Here is a 12,469-nt window from a genome sequence, read left to right as displayed (position 1 = left end):
GCATCGCAGCCTCCATCTTCCTGCCAAGAAACCAAAGCTAAATAAACAGCCCAGCCCTTTCTTCCCACCTCCAAACAGAGAGCGTGTTACCAGCCCAAAGAAAAGAGAATCAGCTTCAGAGTTAATTATTATTTTAAGGTGAGTTTTAGAAGCTGCACAAACAAAAATACAGTAGGAGTTATGTTCTATGGAGATCTATGCATCTAAATTTTTTCCTAGGGAATGAAGATCCTCACTCCTCCACAGTATAAACTGTGCATAGCAGAGCCGCAGAGAGAGGCAGTACAGCTCCCCACCTTATTGCTTCAAATAATCTGCAGTGTACCACAGGGCTCAGAACCCAAGGCAAGATGAGGGATCCCAAACCATTCTCCTTCTGGAAGGCTGCAGAACACAGCTCATGCCCCATCTACGAATCCCTTGGTACTATATAGGCCACTAAAAATCTGCAAGTTTTCAGAGCTTCATAAGATAAAAATAGGAGCAACATTCTGGGGAATTTTAATACATTTTTAAATTTAGCTGCATTTTAAGTTACAGCTCCTACTGCAAATAGCTGTTAAAATTCAGACAGTCAGCACATTTTCCTCAAACAGCAGCAACAATGGCATAAACAGAAGCAATGAAGAGGAAAGTCTCCAGCTCAGCAGCACAGAAATTACTTCGCTAATGCAAGAAGAGGTTGCTGGGGCACACAGGACAGCCTTGACTAATAAATTAGCACTAGGAGCAGGTGCAGCCATGGTTGGGAGAGGTGCCAGGAGGGAGCACAACACACTTAGCACTTGGGAGGCCACTGTGGAAAGCTTTGAAGTACTCTAGTCACAGTCACAGACTCTACGGACACAGAGATATCTCGGGACTTTCTATATTACGTGGACTACGAGGTGTGGAAAAGCTCTCTACTAAAAAGACCCCACTCTGTTCCTCGTAGTCTGCTTAATTCATGGCAAGGGGCGCTTCAATAGTTAATTACCAGCACCAGGACCGCCAGCCCCGCGCCCAGCTCGACGGCAGAAGCCGGGGAGGGCGAAGGAACGAGGCCGGCCCGTAAAGCACCCACAGCCGCCCTCCAAGGCGCGACCCCTGCCTGGGAGGCAGCGAGGGAAAAGGCCTCCGAGGGAGAAGGCCTGTGAGGGAGCCGGCGCCAGGCCGGGCCCGCCCATGGCGCCGGCCCGCGCCGCGCCAGGGAGGCAGCTCCCCTCGGCCGGGAGGGGGTCCCCGCGGCCTGGGCGAGGCCCGGTACCGGGGACCGGCGGCCTGGGCGAGGCCCCGGTACCGAGGGCCCCGCCGCTTTCCCTCAGCTCCCGCGCACTCACCTGGGCCGCCGGCCCGGCGCGAGCTCCGGCTCCAACCGCCCAGCCCAACCGTCCCGCACTTCGGTTTGAATCCCCCCCGCCAGCCAATCCCAGCGTGCGCCCCGCCCTCCCGGCCTCTCATTGGCTCTGTTCACTGGGCGCCTGAAGCCAAGCCGGCGCCATGTCTGCTGAGGGCGTGGCCTCTCTGCTCCACTCCCCGTCGCGAGGGCGGACGGCGGGGCCCGAACGGCGGCGTGCTGAAGCCGGCCGGGCGCCATCTTTACTGTTGGTTGCTGGCCCCAGCCCGTGTCGCTTAGCAACAGAGCAGGCCGGGGACGCCGGCAGGGCCTGGGCCCCCGGACCCCAGGGCTGCTGCCGCTCTGGGAGCCCAAGCGCAGCCGTTGCCACCAGAGGGGCTGTTTTGGGGCGAAAAAACTGTTCTCAGGCCAAGGCCCCGTTGCAATTTTAAGCAACACCGCTGGTGCATGGCGCGGGTGGGCCTGCGCGTCCCACGCGCTGATTCCGCAGAGCGCCCTAAGGTGCAAGGTGCTGGATGCAACCCGCAGCTGGTTCAGAGCATCGGTACTTCACCGGGAGGCCCTTTATTAAAGTGTTCTCGCTTGAGAATTGATGCCTCGACTGGTTTTTGTCTTTGAAACGTTGATCTGAGTAACAGCCGGCGATCCGTCCCGCGTGCCCAAAGGTGAAACCCCGTTTCAAGCCATCTACAAGTCTTCCGTTCCCAGACGTTTAATATGCAAACCGATAAAACCCAAACCCAAACCCAACAATTACGAGAAGCAAAATCACATAATCATAAAATAACAATGCGTTTTAATCTTTTAAATCTGAAGCAAAACAGCGGGTAATTGAAGAATGGATATTAGCAATTAGAAAGCGGAACTAAATGCTTAAAATTGCTAAAGTGGAAAAGGGAGTTCATAAAGCAGATTGCTCTCCAACATCCAGCTGCTTTGTCAGAACTGCTTTATTTAGGTTATATAGTCTGCTTTAACTTAATTAATAATAATTAATTCATAATGGATTGTAAAAAGCCTCAAGGTCCTCTGAAAAGTAAACATTAATGAGGCTTCCTTGAAGAAGACAGTCAAAATTATCTACATTTTATAGAGGAACTGAGGCCCAGAAGAGACGCGACTCATCCTCCGAGTCAACAGCGAAGCAAAAGAAAGGCACGGACCTTGAAATTTGACCTCACGTCACAGAAAATCACCCACAAGCCCAATTTGCCCCTGTCTGGAAAGCAAGCCGAAGGCTGGTAGTTAGCCCCGGCTCTGCTGAGAGCCTCTCGTGCACGCACGTCCCGTCCCGGCGCTTCTTGCACACCCATTTCTGAGGAGGTTCAGCTGTTTCGGTGCCAGCCCCGGGGCCTCCTGCAGCTCCTGCCTGTAATTAAATCTTCGCAGCTAAGATGTCTCTATTGGCAGATCGTATTTATAGGCAGGCGAGTTGTTTTAGTGTCATTCTTAAGAGTTAAGGAGGCTTTTGCTCATAAGCAACTTCTCTTCTCTTTTAAATTGTCATCCGCAATCTCGTGCCAATAAAAAGCACATTATTTTAGATTATTGCCCCCATGGTGCTTGTAGTGAGTTACTGCGTTAGGTACTGGGTTTCAGTGTTAAGCAAATTAGATTTCTTCCATATGTGTTCAGACGTCGTAGTTCCAAATCCTCCTCTGAAACGTGACGGGTGGGAGCTCGAAGGGCATCAGGAACCGAGTACCCCAAAAAAGCCTCTCAGAAACCCCCTCGCCTGCTGCTGTGATGGGGGCACGGCAAACGGGCCATGTCCTACGGCACATGCCGCTCGCTCCGTCCCAGCCCCGGTCCCTAAAAGCTTTGCAGAGCTTTTCTTTCCTCCTTCTTGACTGATGCATGATGAGAGCAGAGAGGTCAGAAGCACCTTTCGTATATAGCTTTATTTCAAGGGAGAAGAAAAGGCAAAAGGATTGAGGGCCTTTTCAGGAGCTCCTTTATTGCAAAGTAATTATATTCTCTTTTGTTTGTGTCGGGGAGGGGAGGGAGAAGCCTTGAAATGTCTCATCTGGGAAACCGTTAATAGAATTTATGCTAATTTGATGATTCCGGCGATTACTGGCGGAAGCACTTCACATTTTCAGGCAGCAGAAATTCTCCTCCAGTTCCTCCTGCAGTCTCGCTCCATTTGGTCTTTAGCCCATTCGCCTCCTCCAGCCGCCGGAGACTCCCTTGCTGGGCAGCGCTTGCGGACCCCACGGCGTGACTGGGATTTTTGCTTACGCCGATGCCGACGGGGTCACTGGTGACCCCATGCCTTGATCTTTTGAGGCAGGATGCAAAGAAATCTGCCCCGGTGCCTCGCTGTGCTAGCGAGCAGCCCCGCCATAACAAACCTTCCCCTCCCAGCCTCATCCTCTGGTGGAGCTTCGCAAACACAAATCTCTCTGCCCAGCTCCTGCCTAATTAACTCCAGAATTGCAAACCCATTTGTGCAGCTTTGCGCTCAGGGGAAACCTTTATTAAGTTCCTTTTAATCCAAAACCAGTTAGAGTGTGATGGCCTTCGTGAACAGCCATTCGAAAAAAAAGGGGGGGGAAAGAAAGTGGAACTAGAAACTTTAAGACTGCAACCTTTCTCCAGGGGGAAAAAAAAAACAAACAACAAAACAGAAGAAATTATCTTAGGTGCATTTCTCTTGATGTGTTAATACAAAAAGGAATTGTTTCAAAAAGGAACGATTCAGTAGTGTGAGGAAAACAGCCGGCGGGCTGAGCGGGGAGGGCAGCCTGGGGTTAGCCGGAGGAAGCCGGACATTTTGGGGAATTCATTTCTAATTTCTGGCGCCTGGCCCGAGCCAAGTGCCGGCAGATGGCATCACGCTCATGCCGCTGGGCGGGAGCGGGAGCTGCGAGGCCTCAGCCATCACTCCTCCCTGCGAAATATTGCTCGGCGCATCGCCCGCGCCGGCTGCGAGGAGGGTACCAAAGAGCCGCGTTTGCGCCACGGGTCCGAACGATGAACCGGGTCTGCCTGCGACCTCCTGCCTGCGTGAACCCGGGGTAATTCCTCCGGCAGCGACTGGCATCGGGCTAAAGAGCACTCGGATGGGATCGGCCAAACCTGTCTGCAGCGACACGCGGTCCCTCCTCTCGGCTCCGTGCGGTGAAATGGCGCATTAATGTCAGCAGAGAAGCCACGGCCTTATCCTGAACTCGTTAAAAAACAATGGGAGTCTCTATTGCCTTCATCTGGCTTTTAATGAATGACCTCTTGTCGCCGGGAGCTGCGTGCGGTGACAAAGGACCTTTGTGGGCTGATATTTATGATTTCATTTAAGCCAGGGAGTAAGCTAAGGGAGAGGGCTGGAAAATAAGAGCTGAGCTGATGTTTCCTGCTTCACACTCAAGGGATCTTTATCTAGTTTTTGTATTAATACAGTTGTCATCTCTTAAATATTTGAACAACTCCCAGCCGTGAACGCTCCCACGCTGGAAGGACGCGCAGGTCACGCTCGGTGGCGGGGCAGGGAGTGACTCCTGCTTTCCCGAGCCCCGCACATTCCTCCGGCCCCCAACACTGGGGCGGGGGGAAGGTTTTGCATTGTCCTGGTGCCCCCCAAAACTGCACACGCATCAAGCACGCCGAGCCCTGCTGCGAGCGCCCGCGCCCTGCTTGCGGGGGGCCAGCGTGCAGTCTCGGGCTCGGCGCAGCCGCCGGGGCCGAACACCCCTCCCCGCACCAGCAACTTGCCAACGCTGATAAATTTTTGCCTTTTCCTTCGGCAGGCCTCGGCGGCGGATTAAGCAGCTGGGAGTCTGGAGCGAGAGCGCGTCCCCTCTCCTTTGCCATGCAAACACAGAAAATTAATCTTCCAGCTTCCTCTGATATTTGGGCTGAATTACAAGCTGGGAGCGGAGATAAAGCACGGGCAAAAGGAAGATACAGGTACAGCGGAGAGCCGGGCTGCCTGGCACAGGCCTTTGTCCGTCCATGTGTCATGCATAATTCACCAGCACTGCCTCCCTCCGTCCCAGTCATCCCTCTCTCTGCTTTCGCCACTCTTCTTTTGCAGAAACTGGGAGCCTTCTGTCCGTGCGAGCCTGCGCGCGTTGGCCGCGTGCGTGGGTGCAGAAGCACACTCATGCACGGGGAGCAAGCACGCTTGCGCGTCCAGAGACACAGCAGCAACGTGCAAATCTCAGCTGCAGCGTAGCTCCCTTTGCAGGTTTGCCCGGGGACGGGGTAAGGGGACGTTGTCCCCTCTGCCCGGAGGCTGACAGAGCCGGGGTACAACGCCGCCGCAGCCCGTGCTGGGACGGGCCACCGCTGTCCCGCACGCAGCCCGGCCATACCCAACACCAGTCCGGCTAAACCAAACCAGCACATCAACTTCTGCAAGGGCCTAGGGTGGGATTTCCTATGCCCATCACGTTTCAGCTTCGCTAACCACGCTATCTCCCTAAATCCCTCTGATGTTATAGCTGGATAGAGGTTACATCCTTTGGGATACCAACCCTGGCATTAACAGACACCAACTGTATTTTATTTGGTCGATCATCCGGCAGCTTCTCTCTACTTCTCTTGACAGAACTGTGCCACACAGAGCGGAAAAGCCATGGAGGTTTTCCATAGCCGCCGAGAGTTTCTTTCCCAGAACAAAGCAGAAATAACCCCGGTCACTCCCAGCCAAACGGTGAATATAGACACCTGCTTAATTATTTTTGCTTTGTAAACGAAAGCAGTGCCGTGAGTTTAATAACCACTGCTCGGGAGTAATTGAGGCGATTATTGTATGGCCCAGGGGGAAAATTGCAGCTTGTTATCTCCAGGGAGTAGCATTAGGATCCAGCAGATAATCAGAGGGTTATTTGTTGCACTTTAGATGACATTTCTTATGGATTTAGAAGTGATAGTGATCAAACCGTCTTGTCAGAGCCACCCCCAAACTGGGGAATCCAGAGACCTGTGAGCTAAATAGCATCTGAAGCTGCCCGGGACAGCTGCTCTTCCAGCAGGACAGCGCGAATAACAGACGTACGTGCTGCATTTGAGCTCAAACGCTTCCAGATCTGAGTGTCACTCATCTCTTTTTTAATTTGATCTTCTCATGAGAGAGATGAGACTAAGGATGCTAGAGGAGAAGGCGCAAAGGGGGAATATCAGCTCTAACAGATGCTGCCAACCAGATCTATACACGGCGATAAGGTTGCTTGAGACCTCCCCTCCTCTGTTTCTCCCTCCTCGCCCCAATCGATGGCCTCTGCCTGTCCTCTCGCCTACAGCAGCCCTGAAACTTGGGGCTGGGTCAGGAGCAGCGCTCACCATTGCTGCAGCATCAGGACTTCTGTCCGCACGGTCTCGCAGAGCCCGTCAGCACCGGGCATCCTCCCCGTGCATTGCACAGCCGCTCCCCATCGCACAGCTGAGCAGCTCCCGTCGCTGTTGCGCTCTCCATAAGACATTTGCGCACCGTCAGGTAGCAGCTTTCAGCTCCTGGAAGGTTTCCGAGCCGGGGGAGCCAGTTCCAGCAATCCCAGACACGGTGGGTGGGCAAGATGCAGCGCAGCTCCCGGCAATGCCTCCCAAACACTAGCCCTTCTCTTGGCACCCCAAACTGTGCTCATCCAGCCTGGCTGCAGGGGTGGAAAGAGGATTTTTAGCAAGGCTAAGCCCAGCCAGAGCCGCTGGTGCTCTGTGTTTTGTGGGTTTGCTGCGCAGGAGTGTCCCCAAACCCTGGTTTGGGCTCTGCCCCTGGGGACGGGCTTGTGGACGACACGGCAGCACCTCGGCACCCGCGCGACGCCAGCGAAGAGGATCCTGCCAGGCCCGGAGAGCGCTGAGCCAAGGCGGGCTCCGCTATCGATCCCCCAATCAATGCCAATTCAAGGCCTGGAGATGACAGCGCCTTTTCTTAGTCCTCGATTCCCACCCGAGGCTGGGCACGGGGAGGAGGGAGCTCGCTCAGAGGTTCAGCAATAACCCGAAGCAGGAGCAGAGACGGGAAGAGCCTCTCTTGCAGCAGGTGGGTTGTTTAACAAATTGGACACATAATGAGACAAAAGGCACGGAGGAAGGAGATCTGGCGGGACTGGACCTTTATCTCCAGCACGTTGGCAGCCAAATCTTTGTGCAATATTTATCAAGGGTGAGCGGACAGGAGAATTGGCAGTCGATGCATAAGCGAGGAATTAAAGCCACTGCCGTCCTTATCTCCCGGGCAGATACGCAAGGGGAGGGGTGGACGGGAGCTGCGAGCCAGCCCAGGGCAATCGAGTTTGAAACCATTTGTGGATTTAACGAGTCCAAAGTTTATTAGCTCAGCGGATGGGGAGCAGAGCGGAAGCACCAAGGAGGGCAAACCAGCACATCCGCGCCCTCGGGCTGCCAGAGCCCAGCACGCTGCCTCCAGGCAGGCATTTCGGCTGGAAAATCCCTCCCAGTGCCGGGCAGGCATTGCACGGCTGGGGGGCACCACGGCAAAGCTGCCCCAAAGGCAGCAGGTAAGGGGCCGGCGGTCTTCCAAGCCCAGTTAAAATTCACTTTTAAACCAGGGAGTTTAGGAGCTGCTACTGTTTCTCTCCCAATTTTGCTCAGCAGTGAGACAACGGCGAAAGATGCTCTGCCCGCAGGTATATTGGTATTTTCGCAGTCAGAGCCACAACTGTCTTGTGCAGAGCAGGCACTGCTTGGCACTTCGCAGCCACCCCGTGAACACGCCTCGCAAGACACAGCCAGGAAAACCGCAGGGGAAGGGACGGGCATGACCTCGATAATATCTGCAGAGCTCTGAGTCGGTCCGCCGAGGGTTTTTGCAGGCGAGCCGTCCCCAGGGAGGGCAGCTCAGCTCCCTTGGTGGCCAGCCAGGTCCCCCAGCCCCTCCGGCACACGCGGCTCCCGCAGCTGCGGATGGCGAGTGAAGGGCTGCTTCATCTCCACGATCCCCTGGGAATCCCCAGCTCTCACATAACGTGCTGGTAATTAACTCACTTATTGGCTTTGCTTTTGCTGAGATTGCACACTCAAGATGGGCTCCATCTGCTCCTTGCACGGGCTTGGCTGCCGGGGAGAGGGTAGCAAACCCCCCCGTTTATAACGAAACGCGTCATTTCTGTGAACGGGGGACAGGGATAAGGCCACGCCGGGGACCAGCAGCAGCCCCCCGACAGCGGCTGCAGGTCCAGGCTGCCCAGCTCCGCCAGCCCTTTCACCACGCACCACGCTCGTGCCAACCGGCCTCCTCCCCCAGGCACCCACCAGCCCCGGACGCGGCTCCGCCGGGGCCACCACGGCCACCGGCTTCATTAAATCGTTTTGGGGGATTTGCATCTCTCCATTTCATTTCTCTTCAAGGCAAATAAGAGCACAAGAAGCCAAGTGGGACCTCCTTCTTGGAGATGCTGGCCTGCTGCGTGTCAGGCAGCTGCTGGGAAGCAGACACACTGATCTACACGCCTGGAGCATATAGTGCTGTATTCCCTCCCTGCACAACACAGCTCCTCCTGGAGAAATGGGACACAAACACTGAGGAGCAGCAGTACCGGAGTAACTCCTGCTACAGCCCTCCCGAGGCAGGTTCCCCCTTTGGCCCTGATGTGGCTCCCATAAATCCTCCCCAGGTTATTCCAGCCGCTGTCACGGAGCTGGAGCAGCAAATCTCAGCTTAGCTCGGAGCAAAGCAGCGCAGAGCACGTGGCGCTCGCCGGATCCCCCAGCACCCATCTGCACTGCCTTTGTCTCCTCAGCCTTTGAGCGGTGCTTTTCCTCCTCTCTGCTGCAAAGAAACGCATTAGTTGCAACATTGCTTTAATTTGTTTGCCAGCTTTCAGAGAGCCGAGCTCGCTGCTCCCATCGGTGCTGTTTGGAGGATGTTTGCACGCTGGCAGCGTTAACCCTTTGGCTCCTGCGCCATCGCTCAGGCTGCTGGAGCGTGTTTGCACGCCCAAGACCCATGAGCTGCCTTCTCCATCCCAGCTCCGCAGTGCTCGGGGCCCCAGCAAGCACGTGCCGCTGGCCCGACCTGGCACTTACCAGATGGGGGGATCCATTTCCCCTTCCAGCTACCCTCAGCGTTTCCTTAATGAGATGAGTTTTGTTGTGACCACAACCAGTGTCAGAGGGAATAAAAGAAAATGTGATCTGAACGGGCTCTATGGCAGTGACAAGGACACGGGGACAAGCAGCCGCCAGCAAAGCCAGGGTAGCGCAGGCAGAGAAATGATCTCGGCCGAGCGGGGCGGCACAGGGGGACGGGCTGGATCTGCACCGGGGAGGAGCGGGGGATCCTCTCGCCCTGCACCGCACATCGCGCATCCCACATCCCGCCTCCACGCGCGCACACGCCGTCCCGGCGCCCGTGCGTGGCCTGGGACTGCAGGAAGGTGTTTGCCTTTGCGTGGGCACCGACGGCACGGGGTGTTTCCTCTCATGTAGCCCCAAAACAGCTTCAGCTTCCGATACGGAAATCAGAGTGGTGAAGAGAGCAAGGAGCTGGGAGGGAGGGCCTTGGGCAGCGCTGCAGGACCACAGGCAACTGCACAGATCCCTGCTTGGCCCAGCCACAGCCTGGCATCCTGTGAAATGAGTTTGTTTGGTCTCTGCTCCACACTTCCAGAGATGGGTCCTGTCCAGCTTGGGTATCTTCAGACCCTCCGGGCTGTGCGTGTCCCAGATGAGAGGCTTTTTCTGGACACAGGGTAAAACAAGTGAGGATGGCAGGAGCCAGCCGAGATGGAGCTGGTGCACGAGGAAAGTGTTTCAGGACAGTCGTTGAGCAGTAGCCAGCGGTTTTGCATTGCCTCACGCTAATTGCTCGAGCTAATGAAGCTGCACGCTCTGCTCAGTGACTTTCCGCAGGGTTTCCATCCGCCTTGGGTTTGCGATGTGCCGTTCACAACTCTGGAAAGCCGCGGCTGATCGATCGCAAGGTTTCCAGGATGGCAAGAGCGCAGAAACAGCCCTGAAGGGAACGTAGAAAACACGGCAGCCCCGAAGCAGGTGAGGGGCACCCAGATCCGAGGGTGATGAGCAGCAAGAGGAGGAAATCCCAGATATTCAGACCCAGGTGTGCGACGTTGGTGCAACATAGACGCAGCGACACGGCTCTTCCCGAGGCTGCTGGTGAGGAGGTGTACCCGCCTTCCTGCGGGAGACGGGCGCCGGGGAGTTTGGCTCCCGGCCCTCGGGGCCAGTTCCCGCTGCCGAAACCCCAGGAGAACCCAAGCCACCTTCCCCATCGCTCTCCGTGCCTCCGGGTCCCCCGCACCCGCGCTGCAAGGTGCCTGGTTGTTAAGCTGTTCAGCCTCCTTTTTATCCCAAGCGCGGTTCTGAAGGTTTAAATAGAAAGATATCAAAATAAAAGATAATTGTTGAGAAAGATGAATAGGGGGGAGGAAAAAAAAAAACCATCAGCACGGAGGAACTCTTGTCTAATTTCTCACCCACGCAGAGCACAGCGATATTAGTGCCTTCAACTCTGGTTCGTAAAAGCTTTCATGGCTTTATTATCAGCTCCCCGAACAGCTTGTCCTTTTAATAAGCCAAGGCCTCCAGATAGCATATCTGCCCATGGGAGATCCCATCAGGACATGGTTAATGCAGGCAGAAATAGCACAGAGCATCATTGCACTCACCTGACCAAGGAAGCCCTCGTCTGAGGCAGGGAAAGGTTAAAAAACACCCCAAAACAGGAGGGGAGAGGGGAGGGTGGGAGAGAGGAGCCACCTCTCTGCCAGGGCCTCGCCGCCACGGCGGCGGCACCCGATTAATCGGCGCTGCCGGGTGTCCTCGCCTTCCCCGTCAGCCCTGCTCTCCACAGCCGCCAGCTTTGGCCACGGAGGCCTTTAATTATCCAAACTGCTGCCCCTCACAAAATTAAATGCCGCTGAGGATGACTCAGTGTTTAATGGACTGGCTGCTCCTCGCGCCGGGAGAGCCAAGCGGGTGCAAGCGAGAGCACAGCACAACAAGACATAAATCAGACGGAGACGCTCTGCACAGGGGCGAGCGACCCAGCAGCGAGGAGCGAGGAGGCAGGCAAACTGCTGATTTTGAACAGTAGCATTTTTACTCAGGATAACCCCGTCGGTAACTCCTGCGAGCAGGGCTCCGGGTGCTGCGGCTCGACCCTCCGCCCAGGCTGTCTTTGACCCTTCACATCTGCCACCGCTCGGGTGACGGGGATGTGCTTGATTTAGAAATCCCACGGTATCACCAAACTGCTCGTGCCGGGTTCTCGTTTCTCAGGATTTAGATATGGTGGTTTCCTTTGGAAAGGTCTCCGAAATGGTCAGGCACGGTTTAAACAGCAAGAGCAAATAGGAGGCAAAACATGCAACGCCAGGCTTATCTCTTCCTCCATTTGCTGACCCGGGATGGCAACGTGCTCCGGGCCAGCCGGAGCCAGCAATGGCAAGAAGCAGCTCTGCTAATAGCCTCGTTAGTCTCACCAAGATGCTAAGGCTTTGGCAGATAATTAACGATATGCTCATGAATTAGGAAGCCCTGGACCTCTACCAGGGCCTATGTGGAGGCAACGGAGCTGCTCTTGGTTCAGAACTGGAGCAAAGCAACGCCTTGAGGAGCAGCCCGGAGCGACGGGGATGACCAACGGGGCCTGGGAGAAGCGGTACCCAGCCCCATGCGGATGCAACAGCCCCCTGATGCTGGAGCTCCCCCACCAGCGAGGAAGGCACGTGTAAAAAGTCCTAGTAAGGCCCCACAGTGCCTCATTTGAATACAATTTACTGTTGCTAATGATGCTGATGGTTATTTCCCCAAGCTAGCAAGTGTTTGGCCCCAAAATGGGCTCCTGGAAGCAATTTCAGATGAGCAATCTGTAATACCAGAGCTGATGGAAGCAATTTGCAAGCCATTAGCAGAGATGGGCTGCGAAGGTATTTTACGTGTCACTCAGCCCAGGTTTGAGGGGGGCTGGAATTTTTCCCCCAGAACTTCTCGCCTGGGTGGGATGGGGTGACAGAAAGGGCTGCGAGGCCAGACACTGCACCAGCCTTGCAAAACCCACCGACATCGAGGGTTAAGAGCAACACCAGCCTCACAGCGCGGGGCAAACGACGGCACCGTCCTCCCAACAAGCGGCTGAACACCAAAGCTCTGCCTCCGTGGGCCCGGCAGCGAGCAGAAAGGGCTTTGCGGCTTGCCACGCTGGTGGCC

The sequence above is a fragment of the Platalea leucorodia genome (assembly GCF_965183815.1).
Source record: "Platalea leucorodia genome assembly, chromosome: 23".
NCBI classification, from domain to species: Eukaryota; Metazoa; Chordata; class Aves; order Pelecaniformes; family Threskiornithidae; genus Platalea; species Platalea leucorodia.
Note: the sequence above shows the minus strand (reverse complement) of the source record.